The sequence below is a fragment of the Pagrus pagrus genome, assembly GCF_965226575.1.
Source record: "Pagrus pagrus genome assembly, chromosome: 6".
Lineage (NCBI taxonomy): Eukaryota > Metazoa > Chordata > Actinopteri > Spariformes > Sparidae > Pagrus > Pagrus pagrus.
In genome coordinates, this window is record NC_140190.1 from 5,364,671 (window position 1) to 5,386,028 (window position 21,358).

Genomic DNA, 21,358 nt, shown 5'->3' on the forward strand with positions numbered 1-21,358 from the left:
ATTTTTCGGGTCACCCCTTTCATTTGTACGCTGTTCTAAACTAAAACAAACCTTAACTTTGTTGGGTTTAGCCAATCATTCCTTTAGTTTGGAAGACTTGTTAGTATTCGGCGGTACAAAGCCGGCAGTGGCACAAACAAGTGCTAACACTCAACTGGTATTTTCACGGCTTCATTTGTACCACTACGCACCAAGAGGGGTGGAGAGGCACATCTGAAGGAGACCAGGCGGCACAGTGCAACTTTGTGTCTCGGTTTGAGTGGGTACAAGACACAGATAATGTAACTGTTATAAGTACATGTATCATCAGAGTAAAATGTGTCAAATCTTATAAAAAACCTTTCTGTAAATAGTTTTCTCTTGGCCAAAAAGATGCACTTGAACATACTGCAAAGACTCCACCTGGCAGCCAACTAGCTCACTGACGGCCTGACAGTGGCTGACAGTGTCAGTCAAAACACATACATTACATTTATAATATTATGAGACAGGATTTTAAAACTTATTCAAGTAAGTGTGAAGGCAACTACTTTAAAACGTTCACGTTGCAATGTAATCTACCAGATAATTGACTGGCCACAGCAGCACATTGCTGGATAATGTTGAATTTCATTGAGGTTTTGTGCATTTTTTGCGCCTAGGCTTCGTCCACTGAGTGCCTGAGGGCGCTGCATGCTTTCACACATGGCTAAAGACTTTCTGATTGTGATAGTCCAAGTCTTCTGATGTGGGGTACTTATCCCTAGTTAGTGTATTACCTGCAGTAGATGACCATCAGTGTGGAGAAGCAGCGCCTAGCACAAGGAAGCAGAGCATTGTGCTGCTAAATGTCACCGAAAGCAAGACGTATTTCAGCTACGGTACCTAAAAGAAGTCACACCTAAAAAATATATATATTTGTTTGTGTATTTTGAACATTTTTGGCACTTTACATTGCTGTCAGACAGCCGCGCAATCAGTGCATAGGATTACGGGCTGTATATTTCTTTTACGTGGCTAAAAATACGTCTTGCTGTCGGTGAGGTTTAGCAGTACAATGCTCTGCTTCCCTGCCGGTGCTACGCGCTGCTTCTCCACACAGGAGGAGAGCTGACGGTCATCTACCGCAGATAATACACAGAATAAAGATAAGTACCTCATGTAATCAAAAGATCTAAACCATATTTTCATTGAATTGAAATGTTGTGCACACAGGACTAACTATACCGGGATAAAAATGTTTTAAAGAGTGGTTTAACTCAAAAGATTCAAGAGGGACGGCACTTGGCATCGAGCAGAACATTCTGGAAATGTAGTTTTTGAGTCTTTGTAAAGCGGTAATGTTAGCAGGTCCAGACTGCTGTCACGTAGATGTATTTTTCATTAAATGGATTAATTCAATAAAGTAAATGGATTGCAGGATGAGACACTGCTTCAACCTGAAGGGCAAACTCCCTCTCATACTCAGTGCCGATTGAAGCATTTCCTTAGTTATCGGGGGGGCACTGAGTTTCATCCACAGCAGCAGAGGGCCCTTCACTGAGGCCTTGCTGTAGTGTCTTAATCTCATTCTGCCCACATCACGGCCATGTTTGTCCAAAGAGCCTTCCGCTGCGGCGCTGACCTGATTGGAAGGTAATAAAAAATCTAAGTCGAACAAAGGGAAGAAATAAGCTACATTCAAGCGTGCACGCCGGCACACACGCACGCACACACACAGAAAATAGCACCCTTATCATCCCTGTTTCATTTAGAGTTGATTGCTGTCGGATTATAATGCAATCACCACGCTGTGTGAGCCGTAACTATGGGAACCGGTTTTAACTGTTTATCTTGCCAGAGATCTTAATTTAAGTTTGAACACTCTGGATCACTTAGATGTGAGAGACATGGGAAATTGACAAAAAGGGGGACAACAAAGGGAAGGGAGGGAAACGGGAGCCGTGGAAGAAAATGGAGAAACAGACACTTTCTTGTTCCGTCTGTTGTAGTTCATATGCAATTTAATTTGTCTTACAGAGAGAAAATCAATTTATGATGACAATCCACGGGGCACTAATGAAAGCAGCGGAGCTCCTTTGCCATGGGAAAGTTTCTGCCGGAGAATGCCACTAATCTTAGTAAAATGAATCATTCACACTTTATTTGGACATCTGTGTTAACCCCCTCCTCCTCCTCCTCCTCCTCCTCCTCCTCCTCCCCGCTTTCATTCATTTGTGACAGTTTTATTACAACTCGTGCAGGTGGCTGGAGGCTCAGGAGCCAAAAAGAAATGCCGCATGGAGATGATCCAAAATGTTAAGGAGGTGTTTCCCTGCGTGCGCTACAGCTGTCACCGAACTTAGGACGCTCTCTGCTAACATGCTATCTCGGCACACTGGACAAAACAAGGCAAGTTTTTGTGTCCTGCAGCAAAGATGTTTGACTGTAAGGTGTGAACAAACCCAGATTAAAGGCTCGGGGGGCTATACGACTTTGTGTAAGCCTGAACTAACTCCATCCTAAATACAGGAAATTGCACATGCTGCCACAGTATCCACTGTGTAGCTTGGAACTGAGAAGAAGCAGCTTTATCACCTTTTAGGCATTTCAAGAATTCAACTAAACCTCTACAAACGGCCCGTTTAATGAACACCAGAGCAACGATTATAATATTTTATCAATTCTTCTTTTTCACTCATGTTCAAGACTAAGGTTCGATACTTAAATGTGTAATAGTCACTGCTTTTCTAGTTACAATGGATCATATGTAAGTTAAAGGTGTTATTGGTGATTGAGTTTGTGTCACACCACCGCTGTTGTTCAAATCATCTGCCCCCTCATGTGGTTGCCAGTTTGCTAAGCTAGCGTTAATACAGCTAACTAACGTCAACACTGCTAATGCTCGGAACACTGGAGCTCCGATCACGACTGAAACGCACCGACCGTCAGCCCTGCAAAGACTTCATAACGTCCTCCAGCCTCTCGAGCTCTGCTGTTGGCTGGGTCCTTGAGCTTCGAGTCCAAAGCCTGCACTTTAAAAAACGCCTGAAAAAAAATCCATTATCAACAAGATGAAGTTATCGGCAGTTTTAATGAAAGCAAGAATTTGAGATCTCCAAATAGGGGATAGGACCTGCTGAAAGAGAATTAAACATTATTCTGAGCATAATGGCATCAAATTAATTTCCACCCGCGCTCAACACTTCCTCTCATCCCGAGCCCAAGTCGACTGAATTGTAAGCTGAAGTGTAAAATGGAAATAAGTTGAAGAGGCGAGGTCAGCGATCAATAGGAAGTTAATTAATGAAGAGTATGCAATGTTGTGAAGTATGGATTTCCAATTGGCTATGATTGTGCTCCAATCATTGAAATGTCACGAGCATTACATCTGAAAGAAAATCAACCTACCTTTAATTTACCTTGAATTTCCAATCTAATAAAGGGAAATATTTCGCCGTGCCTACAAACCAAACCACTCACACTGAATACACACTTTCTCTCCTGGACTCCAGACTCGATTTGCGGGTGAGGAGATGAGTGAATGAAGTTGAAACACGGACAGATAACGCCAACGAGTCCACAAAGACGTGATTTTCAGCCTGTCCATCGATGGAACGTTGACTTTATTTTTATGATTTTGAATAAAAAAAAGTTGACAGAATTAAAAAAAAATGTATTCAAAGATGATTCAGCTGCTGCCTATGAATAAAGATGTCAAGTCCTTTATGTAGCTTTCAATTTCATTCTTGACATTTACACAGCTTTGATCCAAACCACAGAAGAAGAGGTTCAGTTCTTTTGATAAACGTGATAAGTGAGAATGAGCCAGAACATCTAGAGCATATATGATTAAAGTAATATGTTTAATCTGTGGGAGAAGAAGCTAATGAATTCATCGCGTGCTGTGTTTAAGGTAGAGCTATGCACACACCGAACGTAATGAGCATCCGTCGTCCTTGACCCACGTGGACGTCACAGTGAAAGGATCGATGTGTGAACAGACGCGCTGTATTTTAATGTTATTGTATGGGAGAACATAGCTTGCAGTATTGTTCAAGCTTCAAAAGTTTGCGTGAGGGGAAAAGTTGTGCTGCGAAAAGAGAACAAGGATAAAAAATTAAGTTCTGATTACAATTACGGGACGTGACACTTAGCTGATTTCAAATCAGCGAGGCCAAATTTCACAAAGCCTGTCAATGGTGGCAGCGAGCTCGCCAGATCCCTCCCCAATCAAAAGTTTGCTCTATATAATTTTACGCAATCAGATTTCTCCACAGTCATCCAGTGCAATCAGGTAATCAGAGGGGAGCATTAACAAGACAAATGGGGTTTAAAAAGTGGGTGCACTCTGTTTGCAGGAACTTCCTATGGTGAAGCCCCCTCCCCTTCTTGATTACTCCTATCACCCTCATACGGCGCAACATCCCCGCTAAACAGCTTTTCTACTACAGTGCAGCCTGTATGTTCAGTGGGAACCGATGTGATTGACTTTACATGTAAAATCTGACAGGTAAATTGTGACTCTTAAGGCTTTTTATGTCAAGTGATTAACTGCTCCAACCAGAAAAGTGCGTCCGAATGAGTCACACTGTGTACAAAAATGGCACCGCGGCCTCTTTTGCACATTTTTCATTTTATGTGTGTTCGTTAGTTCTGTGATCCAGATTGCACAGTCAGGGACTATTTATACCAGGATGCATTTTTCACTCCATGTGTGCAGATGTAGCGTGTGTGTGACCAGGTTTGTGCTGACTGCTGTCTGTCTTTTTTTCACCTTGGCCGACTGGATACAGTTTCACCGAAATAAGCTCGATGTACTGCGACTGTAGAGTCTCAGAATCGTGTCCGAGGATCGGGTTTCCACAGCTGTTCTTAAATGCACAGGTTTATGTTTTGAATCTGTCCGAACCTTTTAAAGGAGCACTATGTAGTTCTGGAGAAGAAATTCAAACTCAGATTTTTTATATTTACAATATTAATGAGGTAATAATGCAGAAAGGTGGCAGGGTCCGCCACATACTGTATAACTTTAAGATCAGTGTGTTTATTATAGTTTGTTTATTTAATCTGTTTAGGCATAAAAAAATCAGTCACTGAAGATCGTTCTCTTCCCCAAAATTACATAGTGCACCTTTAATATTTCTAACTGGTTGAAAGATAAAAAATATGTCAAACATTTCCACGACAAAATGTCAACAACGACTGCTAAACCTTTAATATGCACAGCATTTTGTTGAGTTGTGTAGGTTTCCAGCAATGGTCAAATCCAGAGAAATCTGTAATATCAGTCATGGTTATTGTGCATTTCATCAGGAAACATCAGAAATTCAAAAGTGAATAAAACATAAAGGAAAATGAAAACATTACCTGGTCGATACAGACTTCTGCCTGAGTCACGCAGACATATTTACATCTGCAGTGGTAGTTGCTTCACAATGAAGACTACAACTCCCATGATCCTTCAAGATTCAAGACTCCTTTTATTGTCATTCAGAACTCTATACCAGACAAGGCACATGGAATAAAATGATGTTGCATCTGGCTCGAGACGCTAAAAACAAATTCTTCACGACGTCATCAGACTTTTCATTGCTTTGTCCGCGTCTGTAATATAACCTGACACTGAAACGAGAGCGCGGCTGTTCAGAGAAGTAGAGCATACTCTTTCTGTATGAATTAACGAAAGCTTCAACTGCTAGCCAGTAACGCTATATTTACCAAAAGTGTTACTATTTTATCAGCATTATCCAACAACTCAAACAAATTAGCTAAATATGTCCGCTTGTCTAATGTAACGTTAGCTAAATATCGTTAACGTTTAAACACAGATTGTCAACAGTGACCGACAGACTAAGCTAACGTCAGTAAAACAAAATTATCTCAGATTAGCATCCAAGCATGTGTTTAAATGATTTAGGTTAATTCACCCAATCACCGAATGCTCTGAGCACCCTGACAGTCGTGACGCACTACAAATCAAAGTAGCCTCAACTTTTAACGGTGACTTGGCGACAATGTAGCTAGCTGGGCACGCGACCGTTTGGTAAGTTTGTCACTCGTAGAGTGAAGATAACTGCCAAAAATCACAGCTTTAGGGGGAATATTACATTATATTATATTATATTAAATCTGCCAAAAGAAGGTATTTAAATTCATATGCACGCCTCTGAGATGGTAGTATTTGCTGTATACAGCTTAGCATGAGTAGCCTAGTGACCTGATATTGCTAAACTAATCAACGCTATTTAATAATTTAGTCCAAGTTTGTTATCTTTTCAAATGACAAACATCATATGTGATTCATTTTCAATTCAAGTGGGATCACAACATTATTTGTCTCGTTTCATTCACTACCATACAACGTTTTTCTGAAATAAACTCCCATATGATCCACCGAAATCTCTTATTATTGTACAGACCAATGTCGAATGACTAAAGGAACCTTCTGTATAATTAATATCAATTCTGTTGGCTGGACTGTGGCGTAGTTCATACATCAAGCCGTACGCACGTCGTATGATAATGCGTGACACATTTATTCGGTGCAGCACCTCATTGTAATTTCTCCGCCCAAACTTTCCCTCCTGTCCCAGTTCTAATGATACATTTCTGGGTAATCTAAGAGACTGACCTCTTCCGACACTTACCCAATCCTTGGAGCAGATTTCCATGGCTCTGAAATAATTAGGGAAGTCGATGTGAGGATGACAAAAGACAACAGGAAAATGAAATAGGCCCCTCTCTCTGGCCCTAAGGGTCTTTGCAGCAATTCTAATTAAGCCCATCCAGAAACAGAGGAACTGGATTGAGGCAGTTTCTCATCAGGGTCCCTCCATGAGCCTCTTTTGTCATGAACACACAGCCAATTACAAAGCTCAACAATAGAGTGGTGAAGTCTTATACCCTCCACAAAGACAAGGGACTATGGAGAGCTCAAAATATCCATAAGCGTGGAGTGACTTTGTGAAAACATTCTCACCTTCCTAAGGAGCCAAATCAAATATGCCTTTCGTTTTCTTTGCGTGCACGTGGCCCAAATTGGTCGGACTTAAAACAAGCGTGCAGGTTCAATTCCCCCGTGGTACACACGCTGCACAGTCATTTCATGTTTCCAAGGGAACGCTACAGATCCAGTGGTTTTTATAAGATGTGTGTTCCACTAATTAAAATGAAATACATTTCAGTGTAAAATAAATCTGAACAACTCCCACTCTATATCAAGACAAGCCAAAGATAACCTCACTTGCTTATCATCTTTGCATATTAGTCTTGGCGAAATAATATGAGTGGCTGTGTAATCTTCGAGCTTGCCAGACCTTAGATTATGGAGCTGTCTCTCATTTTATTCATTGTGCACAGAGGGTAATTACCCAGAGATAAGTGTTCCTCTATCAGGGTCCAGTCACAGCGCTCCGAAAGCAATCTCCTCAGACACGGGTCCCGTCCCAGGCTATTTGGGCGACGCGGAGTGGGAAGTGGGTGCTGCAGGACGCCGGCTGAGCTTTGTGGTTGCCTGCGCTTGGATGAGGCCTCCTGACAGTCACGGCCAGGTGGGCCAATCTTTCAATCAGACACCCTATTTACCATTGCAAAGCTCTAGTGCCCTGCCTCATTTATAGCCGCTTAGGTTTCTTGTGATGAAAGGCAGATAACGGTGTACATGCACCCTTCCACTTCTTTTTCCTCAGACGGAGAGGGGGAAAAAAAACATCCTCTGGTGACCTTGAACATTAATTTTTTTTTTTGTGTGTGTGTCACATCAAAAATGAATGCTCCATTGGATTTGTAGGAAAAGAAATCAGACGCCGTGTCAGAAAGTGCAATTAGTCAGTGAAAGAAGATTCTGTTTTCTTTGTGATTTCTGATGGTCGATGAGTGAAGCAAGATTAATGCTTTTAAGAAAAATCAATTAGTGGAAGAAAAACTGTCTCTTTTGTGTTGTGAATTTGTGCCCTAGGTGTCTGAGCCGGGCACGCACAGAAAAAAGATGTAAAGCAAGAAAACAATAACTCCTCCGACACACGGAGGAACAGAAACAGACTTTATACTGAAGACTCTAATTATCCAAACTAACATCTGACTTCCAAGTAACAAAAAACTTGAAATAACATTGTTCAAAAATGACATTAAAATAAAATATGAAGGCATTTCAAAGTTTAGTCTTGACCTAAAGGCCCGATCAGTAATATCCAGTCGAGAATGATGAAAAGTAAGATTTTCAGTTTGTTCCTGCATTTTCTGACGGCACGGATTCAGACAAAGCGCAGCAGCATCAAAAACTATCTCTAGTATTAGTCCATTTACGATAGCATTATATATCGTATAAGATGAGGCTGTATGTTTAATATTAAATTAATAGTGTAGTATAAGTAAGTACAAGTAATAGTATTTTGGGGGGAAACATGCTTATTCACTTTCTGTTTGACAGTTAATGAGGAGGAGATATAGCCGGGCTAGCTGGTTCCCCTTGTTTCCAGTCTGAGCTGTGCTGAGCTAAGCTAACCAGCTGCTGGAGGTAGCTTGAACACCCAGTCTCCTTTGATTGGTCAGCTAACACATGCCTGACCCAGCACCGCTAACAACAGAGCAGCTGTGCTAAATTAATTATTATGTGTTAGTATTATGATGTAGTGTGATGTCACAAAGTCACAGAATTAAAGGCGGGACTTCTGGCGAGGCGTTTCAGGAGCAGTGTTTTCTGTGGGATAGAGGAGCTTCTGTTGGTGCAGACTTTGACCTTTAAACTTTCAAAATCTTTCACACACTGAAGGCAAAAAAATTAAAAGCACGGTGGGTCATAGTTATTGGTGAGTTAACAGTACCGTATTTTTACCATATGTACCTTAAAATTGTACAAAAAAAATATATCTTACTTAAGTAAATGTAACTCCTTTTAAACTTATGATTACCCATAACACCCTTCTCTGTGTAGAGCCTCAGAGAAGGTTGCATGTTCCCTCTCAGTGCTGTAATTCCTGTATCTTCTGTAAATCTTTCATACGTCAACTTGTTTTTCTTTGAGCTGAGTGTCCTGTTGTATGTGTTCAGTGGACATGAGGAGACCTTATGTCTGCCACGTCACAGGAGGAACTCTACCATGAGACACTTAATGAACAGCATCGAGTGAAAGCTTTTGATTACAGAAAATAAACGTGTTACCTCAACGCACCGAAGGGGGCCAACGCCACAGGTCAGCCCACTTCTCCTCCTCTCATGCTGCTTTGTCATATTTACCCCCTTAGTCCTGTGCTTGTTTGACAAACCCATCCATCCTTGACCTCCTTCCTATGCAGACGTTTCACTCTTTGTACTACTTCTTCTCACTTCCTCCTTTGCTGCTGTAACACTTCTTCGGTCACCAGAGGTCGCCACCTCACAAGAAGCGTAAATACGGGTCGTAATATGCTGCTCTCTCACAGTCGACCCATGTGGTCCTTTTTCTGATGTATAAAGTGTAAAAATATATAAAGTTTAACAATTAAGTGCCAAATAAAGACCTCAGGCCTCCAGTAGTTGCACTTACAGGAGTTGACTCCAGTTTGAACTCTAAAGCAAAGTCGAAACGAGGACATTTTCTTCAGACCAGTCGTTAACCACGTCTCTGTAGCTCCGGGTTCTCGCCTCAGATGATCCCACTGAAACTGAGTCCTGTGTCACTCGGGCACCCAGAGCAAACACGGGCAGGGCAACCTTTATTTATCATGGGAGAGGTTTTGCTAAGCGTGCATGTTCTTTTCTTGGTCTCGTAACCGCAGGCATCTAGTTTTTGGCCTTTGAGCGGCATTAGCGGAACAAATGGGAGCAAAGTGGTTGTTTTTGGAGGCGAAAATGTTACTCATTCCTCCTCACTGAGATTTTCCCAGCTGGTGTGGAGAGTCCAACAGACACAAACCTAATTCTCTCACTTTTAGACTACTGCTGCCTACGTTCGATTCATCCAAAATATACTATCCGTGTCTTAAAATTTAAGTGCAATAAGGTGACACCATTATTGCTCTTGCGAGACCATCTTACATGGCGTCTTTACAGCTCTCCACGCAGCGTGTGGCTTCTCTCCCCTGCTGATTCCACACTGTCCAACCAGTTTCTCAACAGCATCATCCTCATGTGTCCCTCTTGCCAAAAAAATACACTCCTCCTCTCAGACAAGAGAGTAACGGCACCAAACCATTTCCTGGTGTCACATGTTTCAACTCTGCGAGGCCGAAACAATTCTTTCTTTCATTATAATGAAACATGAGATGCCAGATAATCTCATAAATATGTGTTGTATTTCTTTTTCGGCACCCATGCCGGTCGGGGAGAAAGAGGCAGGCCTTTGTCTGGGGCTTCCTGGCTCACAGGAAGTGATTGCAGTGGGACAGTGAGGGACACTCATCTCTTGGAAAGGGGGAATGCTTCGAAGACGTATCCCTTTTTGATCAAGGCTTGCTGACGGATTGCCCGGAGAAAGGCAAATGGGGATCATACCGGGGCCTGATGACAAGAGGCCAATTTTGATGTCCCTTTTCTCTCATTGCGGTGCTTCTCTTTCAAGCCAAAATCTGTTTGAGCAGCCTGGGAAAATGGCCTTTTACCCACCTTCCAAGTCACCGAGTTGACAGGACGACTAGAGCTAAATGGAATTTAGATGAACACTGAGACCAAATTAACTGCTCTCGTCTAAACTCTCGCCGCAATGAAAAGGCTCCTAATTGCTTTACAGATATGTTTTTTTCATCTTAAATCATTCATCTGGAGTCTGGTCATTCTTTTGTCTTATTAATCGGATTTGATTAATGCCCTATTAATTCACAAATGGGTCCGGGTCCCGCCATCGAAAGCACACAGGAAAAAAAAAGGGGGAGAACTCAAGTCCTGAAATTCCAGAAAAAGTGAGACCGAGGCGCTGAAATAAAAGCAGTCTGCGAGCGAAAACAAGAGCGCCGCTTCGTTTCATCTCGGATTGTTTAATTGAAAAATGTTGACCCATGTGAGAAACATTATATCCGAGCAACATCAAGCTCCATATTCAGTGTAACCGTAACCTCAAAGGCCACATGTTCTCACAGTGTTTATAATGCATTAGTGGAACAAACTCTACACTGTACTCTCTTTACAAATCCCACCTGGCCGTGTATTAGTTGCAGATGTGGCTCTCTAATTCATAATGAACTAATAATGGTTTTGTTAGTGCAAGATTGTTTTCCTTTCCTCCCCCCCCACACACACATAGATGGAGCTAATCTGTCCTGGAGGTGTGGCGGAGCAGCAGAAGATATTGCACCCTGCATGAAACATAGACTCTGGAATGTGTTGTTGTAAGATAGCGGGCTTTGAATCGTCTTAATGTGACTCACTCGCCGTGAATTGAACGGATCTGTGTAATTAAATAACAGCTTTTTTTTCTTCAGGGAGTCACCTTTTAGTATCCTGCCGAGATTATGAGTGATTTTAAGAGGATAAAAGTACGAGTTCTCCAACATACACGGGGGGAAAAAAACGCATAAGTTCAGCACCTTGTTTTATTGAACATCTTTGACTATATTTGCAGCAGATGAAACAGCGTGGCGACACTGAACTGCAAATTAATGACTCCATATTTTGATGGTGCAGTGATAGAAAGGAGAGCTCAAGGACTAGACGTTGGAGATAAAGCAGAACAAAAGGCGTAGATCTGAGGGCATCAATTAACAGCCTGATCAAGCTTTTATGTCAAATAGAGCTGGCAGAAAAAGAAAAAATGTCTGAGTCATTTTTCTGCTACATTGACACGGAGTCATATTGACTATATGATAGATAGATGTAAGACTCAGTTTTATATTCCGCTCAATTTTGTTAATTATGCCTCAAAAGATGTGCCCAATGAAAGTTATGGATGGCCTTGTGTAACAGCACACTGTCAAAATGAATGTGGGTACAGATTGTTGCTGTTATGCAACAGTATGCCAACACATCCTCATATCTAAATGACAGAATAGGTTGATTGCCGGTGACAACATATATCACAGTTCACAAAACAACACGACCATAGCAGCGTACCAGCAGACGTAGTGGACCTCTGTCATCTTCTCACAGTTTGGTTAGGTTTATAGGTAAAAGTCCTGTGCTTGTTTGACCGAACCATCCATCCAGACTTTCTACTCCTTCACTCTCTTTATACTACTTCACCAGACTTCTTCCTTTGCTGCAATAATAATTACTAAGGCCAGCTAGAAATTGCTACTTTACAAGAAACGTAAATATGGGTTGTGACAGGACGCTTTCACAGTGGACAGATACTGTATGGTCGTTTATCTGATGACGATGGTTTGAGCATGCAAACGAGAAAGGTATAAATATGTAAAGATTAACAAATAAGTGTCAAACATCAAGTGTCCAGTGGTACCATCAACCCATTCTGTAGTCCTCTCAAAATGTTGGACAAATGGGTGGTTGGTCCAATGGGACATTTTTTTCGGACAATGGGGGGGGATTGGAATAATGGGCCGGTCGGAGCAACGACATGTCATACTGATCCGTTTGTCAAACGTAATGTTATCTTGCTCTCTTGATTGGGTGATGATTGGGAGGGGGTTGCATAACACTGAACTCTGATGGAGTAGCGTCAAGAACAATATCCCAGTCCTGAGTACAAAACGCTCTGCTTTGGGAAAATAAAGCAACGTTAACGTAACTAAGTGCTCATCCCTATGTCAGGCAAATGTTTCTCTAGACTAACATTGCAAGAGATTGGTAACTATATGCTCAGTTTGCAAAAGAACAAAGAGAAACGGATATTTAAAATGTAGCTGTTGTGTTACTGTTGGCGCCACTGTCAAAAAGATAGCCTTAGCAACACTGCTACCGCTAGCTGGCTGGCTACCGTCCAGAGCAAAAAACAACCATAAGAATCCCAACTTGACGTGGAAACCCTGATCTCAGCATTATGAAAAAACAGACTGGTTTGTCTCCAGTCCCCATGGTGAGGGGGGAACACATATCAGCAGGGGAACAACTTTTTCCACAACAGCGGTGCTCTCCACTGCGTGAATGCCCGTCTGTTAGCTCTTGTTTTACTTCTGTTTCTATCACTCTCCCTCTTTGCCTTCTCCGTCAGCGGGAGGCCTTTTTTCTTCTGCAGTGTAGAGTTTCCACAGTTGTTCCAGTTGTTCCACTATTACCGGATGATGGAGACCACAGAAAACAATGCCTCTTCCTGTTTTGGTTGCATAATTGTGGACACACTTCCTTTTTGCTGTAATGCTGCCTCCACTTTTGCGGGTACCGTACGTCCCAGTGGGCAGGCTGAATAGCAGAGTGTGCTCCCTGTAACTATTTCAGGTAGTAAGCTAGTTAGCCAGACATGCTAACATTTGGAGCTTGCACCATGGAGGAAATCCAAACCTTGACAGACCTACCTCGCCAAGGTTCAGCTCCCATTCTATCTACTGAATGGTCAATTTATGTCAATGTCGTGTCAGGCTCAACATCAACATGGAAATCCCTCCTATTGTACACGCTGCCAAATTTAAGATCAGCCTGTAACTCCGTAAAAAATCTGCTTATGATTTTAAAATACCACAGTGCGCCAAACACATAATGTATTGCGTATTGAGCAGCTTATTTTTATGATTTATCTGTATGGATTTGGCCAATGGCCTCTGCTCAAATCAACCTCCGAGGGGAAAAGGGAGGAATGGAGACATTTGGAAGTGAAAAGGTCTGACCATGGATCATGTTTTTAAAATTTATATCTAGTGTGTCTACACAGAAAGGCCTCTCATGTATTAGAGTGCTGCGCTAGACTCAGAAATAAGAGCCCAAAAATACTTGAAACATTGGAAATCACATCTACTGTAGAGGTAACACTTAGTGCCAGGTGCTTTGGAAACCTCTCAAATTTCCATTAGTTTGCACTGTAGACCGCCCGTAGGAGCAGAGAATACGTGCACTCCGACGGAAGAAAAAGACCATATTGTACTGAGGAGTAATGTCACCCAGCTTTCAGTATATCAAAAGGTTGGAAAGCGTGTTGACGCCGTGCAAAGAACAAAGCCGTAACACGTGTGGTGTGAAGTATTAAATTAAAACGTCTTCCTGTTACTTCCCTCGTAGATTTCACCTCTCCACTTTGATGTCTGACCTGTGAGGAAGAAGCGAACGAAGCTGCCACGCTCTGTGTTATTGCTGCGTGTGTGTGTGCATCTGTGTGTGTGTGTGTGTGTGTGTGTAGTGGAGTCTCATTAGGGAATTTTACCCCAGCGAAAAGATTTCGCAATAAGGAAAACAAGGATGATAAAGAAAATGAAAGGAGAGAAAGCAGGAGGAAATCCAGAGGAAAAGAGGACTGGGGATATTGTAATTAGTTGCACCTGTTTCCTTTAACCCAGCTCCAGTTTCCCTCTACAAACGCATGCAGATTACCCATCAAAGCCCCTCGTCGCTGCCTCTGCTCAATGGATCCTTTGTTGCCAGTTGTCAGGGAGGCGGCCCACAAAAGTATGTAACACAAGCAGGCCACATTGCTCTGGAACTTACAGTACATGCAAGCCTCCACCGGCCACAACAAGAATAATGGGGGCTGTTTGTAGACACGGAGTCTGCATCAGTCCCGTCTGCATGTGATACACTGGTGGCACTTTTTTTTTTTTTTTTTGGATGTGACCACAACAGTTGCATCATCTGTCAACACTCTAAAACGGGGCCTGTATTAGCTGCTGGTGAGGAGAAACGAGCTCTGCCTCACAGGCCTCGTGTCAGCAATGGAAAGATGAATTTGCTTGTTTGTGCGTTCGCAGGGACTAATGCGTAAATGCAAATGTAGATACAAGAGACTGCACGACTGCTTGTTCTGATGCTGCTAATAATGCACACTGTAGTCTCCAGTTGTTTTGCTTAAACGTGGACGAATACACACATTTTAAAGATAAGTGGCCTGGTGGAAATCTTCCCCTCTTGTCAATATGAAAAGACAAAAAACCCAACATTGAATTGATCATCCTAACAAGTGCTGTCTGTGTATCCAAAGCCTCCTCTGTGTCACAGAGGTTAATTGTTGTCGATAAACCGTTAAAAACACATCAGTCAGCCACACGATCGCACTGTTCCTTCGATACAGTGAACACACTGGGCTGTCCAAAGTGAGGCCCGCGGATCTAAGTTGGCCCGCCACAGGGTTCGATTTGGCACATCAGAGTTTTCTATCTTATTTTGTATTTTTTGTGAGGTTAAATGCTCTTTAAATAGGCTTATTTAAGATCTATAATGATACATTTCTTCATAGTATAGTGAGCAACTTGTGCAGGAAGTCAGTCATAGACCGTATTCACATGCCACACTCAGGGTGGTAAAAACTGTTTTAGTGACTGCTGCTGACCCCTCACTCCCGTTAAAGGGTAAATCCACCAATTTTACACATTAAAGTGTATAGTAATATAGAAAACTATAGCCTAGATGCTGGTGGTAATGATGGGATGGAGAGAATGGCTGAAGATCTGGATATGATGAGCTGGAGGTGAATGGGGTGGAGGAGGGTTGCAATAATTCTGCACTGAAACGACGGCTGACGGCAGCAGAGAGGAGAACAGGTTTAAAATTTGACGGCAACGACGTGATTGGTTGGTTGTTTTAATCGAGGAAAAATGCGGTTGGTTTAACCGACATTGACCGCTGATTAGTAAGATGTAGGTAAGATGAAGAGAGTTGAAACTGTGCTTTTTAAAACCTGTTGCCTACATTACCCACAATGCAGCTGGCTACTGGGCACTGGGTTACCCCTTTAATCAGCCGGTAGGTGCAGCGACTGATCAACAACTGCTTCGACACACCTGGCTTTAGGAGCTCTGCACTCTTCTGGTTCATTTAACGCCATCAGGTGCATGTTCAACCTGAAGCAATCAGTAGAACATCACAGTCGTCAAAGAACTACAGATGAACTAATGATAATAACGCTCACAGCTGCTGCAGCAACATCTCAGTCGTACTGTATATGGAGCAGTACGAGGCTGTTGACCTCCATAATCAATATCACGTATGGATTGTCCACGTTTCAATTTCTGCTGGATTCCTGCGGCGTTCCTATTTCCGCCATATGGTCGCCACATAATTGAAAACAATTAGAGGCGTGACATTTTGGTCAAAGTGTTCCCGATCCCAGATCAGCCAGCCCCCTCTGCACAGCTGCTGCAGCCCTAATAGCATTCATTGAAAGAAACTGGCCTTGATTAGGTTATTATTAAGATCATTTAAGGTTTCGACAAGAGAGAGAGTGCGGGGAGGAGTGACGGCGACGGCGGCACTCTCTGTCATAGAATTGGCCGCTGATAGGTTCACATGCTCACCTCATGGAACGTATCTGACAATGAACGCGGCGGCGGAGGCAGGGGGTAAAGGGGGAGAGAACATTCTGCATTCAAGCGCTAATTAGAAAAATTAGATCTATGAAAGGCAGCAAGTGATCTAGGCCTTCAACCTACGTCTGTGTACCGCTGTAGCAGCACAAAGAGGAGGCAACAATAAGCACTGAGGAGGAGGGTGAGGGGGGGGGGATAAATAATTTAATCCATTATCTACTCTGCAAAGCTCATCAGCACTGCTACACAATGGCCACGATTGAATTGCTGATTGCATTTCTCTCCTACCCTCCAGGAGAAAATGCCCATGCACCACTATGTGCTCTGAGGCTGCCAGCACAAACCAAGAGCAGGAGAAAAGACAGAGAGAGCGAGAGGGAGAGACGGAGCCGTGTAGAGTGTCTTCCACCAAGGTCAAACTACAATACAGCAATCTAATTAAGAGTATCAGAGAGTTTCCTGTATAGGGTCAACCTCCCTGTTGTGCTCACAGGCTCATGTTGTCCATTATGTATTACATCATGTACTCCTACATGTAAATGATGGATGTGATGCTGTGATCTTCCTGGCCACAGTCTTTTTAATTGATAAGAGTATGTATAAAAAAAGAGTCGTAGCACAGTTGTCTTTCTATTGATAGACTGCTCAGGTAAAGTGCCATCTGTGATTTGTTGTAGAGACATCGTTGTACCCAGAGGATACATCGCCATAACCTTTGGTAATGCTCTAATTCATCCTCTAGTGCCGTCAAGAGCTTAACATTTCACGTTTTTAAGTGAAATGACAACTATTGGATTGATTGCCATGACAATTAATACTGGCATTCAAGGTCTCCAGAGGATGATCCCATGAGTTTTCATCGAGGGACACCAGCTAACAGTTGTTACTGATCTAGTAAAACATCTAAACAACAGTCACATTGATTGAGATAAAAGTTTGTACAGACATTCATGGCTCCCAGAGGATGCATTGTAATAACTTTGGTGATGCCCTGACATTTCCTCAAAGGCCAGTTTAATTTTTAGTTAATTGTCTTGACAACTACTGAATGGATTGCAATGGACATTTGTGCAGGTATTCTTGGTCCCCAGAGGATGATCCAATGATTTTATTGAGTGTTACAGCTCACACTTGTAACTTAACCAGTAAAATATCTCAGCAGATCTCTACCAGAGGGACTAGGATTCATTTTTGTAGAGACATTATGGTTCCCAGAGGATGAATCATCTCAGGATGAATTGTAATAACTTTGATGATGCCCTGACATTTCCTCAAGCGCCACCACAGGGTTAACAGTTTGGGTTTTTAACTATTGAATAGATTGCAATGAAAATGTTTACAGGCATTTAATGTCCCCAGTGGATGATTCCCTGGCTTTACATCATGTGTAACCAGCTGACACTTCTTAATCATCCAGCAAAATATTTCAATCATCAGCAGCTGGATTGGGATACATTTTCGTACAGACATTATGGTTCCTGGACATTATGGTTCCCAGAGGATGTGGTTTAACTTTGGTGATACCCCGACTTTTCCTCTAGTACCACCAAGAAGTACACATTTTTGGTTTTGGGTGAAATGTCTCAGCGACTTTAAAATGAATTGCCATAATGATTTGTACAAGCATTCAAGGTCCCCAGGGGACGATCCGATGAGTTTTCATTGAGGGCTACCAGCTCAACCTTTGTAACTTATCCAAAATAATTATCTCAACATCTACCAGATGGATTGGGATACAATTCTGTACGAACATTCATGGTCCTCTGAGGATGAATGCTACCACCAACATGTGTTCACATCAGTGGTTTTGAGTTTAATATCTTGACAACTACAGGACAGAGTGCAACAAGATTTGGTCTTACCTGCTAAACATCATCATGTTAGCATTTTTAAGTTAGCACTTACCTCAAAGCACTTATTTCTCTATCCCCATCTTGTGCTGCTCGTCTATTAGTCACCAGGTATTATCTTTTAGAGGACTCAACGTTTAGCTCTGTGACTCAAGTGGAACGTTAATGAGGCACAAACTGGGACTACTTTGTGCCAAAGTACAGACTTGCGGAGCTGCTAGCATGGCTGTAGACTCTTAGTCTTGTTTAACTATCCTTTTGACATCATCAAATGTCAACGTGTAACAGGCTGGAAGGCAAGAGACCATTAATGGATGAATCTGGCAATGCTTTATGATAGCGACGGCTTCCATCGTTTTCTCCCCCCATCGACTATAATCTATCATCTGCACCAGGCTCCAGTAAAATTGGAATATCAGGAACACTTAAAGTTTTCTTGGCCCAGTGCCTTTGACATGCTGGCTTAATTTTACCTTCCATTTCAGCATGGCGCATTTACATAAAACACAGTGAAAAGTAGTACACATAATGGTACCCTTTGGCTAAGCGCTTTAAGGTCCTGTCCACAGTCCCAGTGAGGGGCAGTCAAGCTGCCTCTGCTCTGCTCTGTTTGTTTTATGGAGCAGTAGTGAAACCACTTTGAGGTCAGCTAGCTGCAAAAACTGTGCTGGGTCTCTTATGGTCCGCTGAAAAAAAAAAAAAAAGGTCCAAAACCAATCCAGTGGGCCATTTCTAGTAGTCCAGCCAACTTTCATTGACAAAAAGAGGTCATTACTCTGCACTGCTTCAGCAATAACAGGATCAAATGCTCTAGATGGGTTGTAATGGAGACATTTTACTTATGTCAGGGCTGCTGGCCCTGCTGATCAATTCCTCTTGCAAAGGTGGTTCTGCAGGAAGAGGCACATCATTAAAAAAAGCCCAAAATGTCCCCTTTCACAACATGCAGCAATATGGGTACTCCATTTGCACACCATGAATTAATTTGAGTGCTGTCATTATGCAAGTACAGCACAAATTGTCCAAGACCAAGTGAAACTATTTATAGCTATCACAAGGCCCTGAGAGCCAAGTGTGCCTAATGGTGTAATTTGTATTGTTAATGGTAATGCACTATTAGTTTGTTCCATTTGGCTTTGCACAGGTGCATTAATGGGGGCTTGGTGAACCATTTCAGTCAGCCCGAGCTCCCATGCTGCTCCGAGGTGGATTTCGGAAGGACCACGGCTCCCTCTAGTGGCCCAGGGCAGAAGAGCGAGACCAGACACTGATGCCAGAACTGTGCACTTCAAACACGGGCTGGAGTCAAGGTTAGGATAGAGGTGGGTTATATAACGCTGAAACAAAAAGACACATCTTTTTTTTTGAATAGTCGAAATCAACCAGGGAGACCTGCAGCCCGGAAAAAAAACTGAGAGCCACCAACAAACAGTTCCCACAACAACAAAGCAGGATAGACTTTTGAAATATTGTGTTCCTAATTAACCTTCAAGCTCATCAGCCACAATCAATACAGAGTGTAGCCTTTTTTTTTTTTTCTAATTGAGATGAAGTAATTATCAGACTGTATTCATCTCGTTAATGAAACAATGTTCCAATATGCCTGCAGCGAAACTGTTAATTGAGTTCTATTTTCTGAGACGGGCAGCCTCTCCTTGTGTCCATGGCCACAAAGCGTCAAATATGGGTTGGGGCCTTTGTGCTCGTCTCTGTGTAGACACAAGAACAGGCTGTGGACTGGTGGAGCGTGCTAGTGCTTCTCCCTGCAGACACCCTCCCTCCCTCCTGTCTATTCTCCCATCAGAGAGGAGGCAAGAGTCGGTAATACCGCTGACTTCAGCAGATCATCCCGTCCCAGTCTGTTATTTCACGGTTTCAGTGGTTAAGTACTCCCTGTTGAGTAAGATATAGCGAGGCAATTATTCTGTAATTATGGAGCCAAAAGACGAGAAATGGAGTCAAGAGTGAGTGGGCTTCTGTAAATCACTGCGAGAAAGAAAAAGCGGGTGAGAAAACAAGACTGGTGGTCCACATATGGGAGCAGTCATTGCCCCCATGTAGTGTATGAAATAGAAGCTCCGATCCCGACATAGGCGACGATAAAAAACTGTGGAAAAAAGGCTAAAAATATTCTGCCGCCGCTGAAACATCTATAATCAAAAGAAGTGCAGTTTTAATATAAACAGTATAACCTAGAATTTGAAGATTTGATTTATGGCAATGGCAACTTCTTTAATCGTCCGTTCACCTTCATTTTTTCCAACCAGAAACAGTCACTGCTTCCAGCTTCTCCGTTTTTTTACTTTTCTGTCTAAATGAATGAATGTAAACTGAATATCTTTGGGTTTTAGACATTTTCATTCATAGACATCAGTGACTAATCAAGAAATTATACAAATGAGTTAGCTGATTGGAAATGTAGGAAATTTAGGGTGTTTGCAACTTGACCCATTTTAAAGGGTTGGTGAGTCATTTTGCATTTCTGTTTCCTAGAAAATCTCAACATCCCCAAAGCAATCACTGAATCAAAGCACACACCTACTGCAGTAAGGAGGACCTGTTACATCGGTTAGCCTTTTCAGACTAAGGTAAGTTCTTGATGACTATTATGCTTGTGTTTCATGACCTTGCCATTCAAGAGAGCTTATTGAACATAGCAACCTAGTCGTTAACACATCTCCCTCAGCAACTTAGCTCGCTCTTGCTGGTTTCTACAATCTTACCAACCCCAGCCTAAAGGACATATAGTCCGGATATTTTGCCCTAACAAGACTGATACATCAATCCCTCCATCCCAAAGTCCATCCAGCAGTTGTTGGGTTAAATTCGATGAATGAGTCCTGATAACTTTGGTGATCCCTGGACTTTTTTCCTCTAGTGCCACCATGACGTTGACATTTGTGGCTTTGAGTTAAATGTCTCAACAACTGTGATGAATCTTCCTTAAAATTTCCTTCACACACTCATGTGCCCCTCAGGATGAACTGTAATTAGCCTTCTTTGGTGAGCTGTTTACTTTTCATTTAGCGCCATCATCAGGTCAAAAATTCAATTTTTTACCTCCAAATTTGTACAGAAGTTGTATAAACGTCCTCGGTGACGCTCCATCACTGTGATAACCAATGAAATGACTAGACAGCTAAAGTACTCACATTCCCATCAGCCCCCGCTTTACTTTAGCAAATGTTAGCACGCTAACAAAGTGAATTAGAATGGATAACAAATTAAAAACTA

General features: G+C 42.3%; 1 long non-coding RNA gene across 1 annotated transcript in view; it reads left to right on the forward strand.

Annotated features, from left to right (window-relative positions):
- The window catches only part of LOC311258994, a 47,078-nt gene that overhangs the window by 23,435 nt on the left and 2,285 nt on the right, over window positions 1-21,358 (forward strand). The window contains exons 2-3 of the long non-coding RNA XR_014622805.1: window positions 19,269-19,446; window positions 20,618-20,712. This is a non-coding gene — a long non-coding RNA (uncharacterized lncRNA). The remainder of the gene's footprint in view (window positions 1-19,268; window positions 19,447-20,617; window positions 20,713-21,358) is intronic.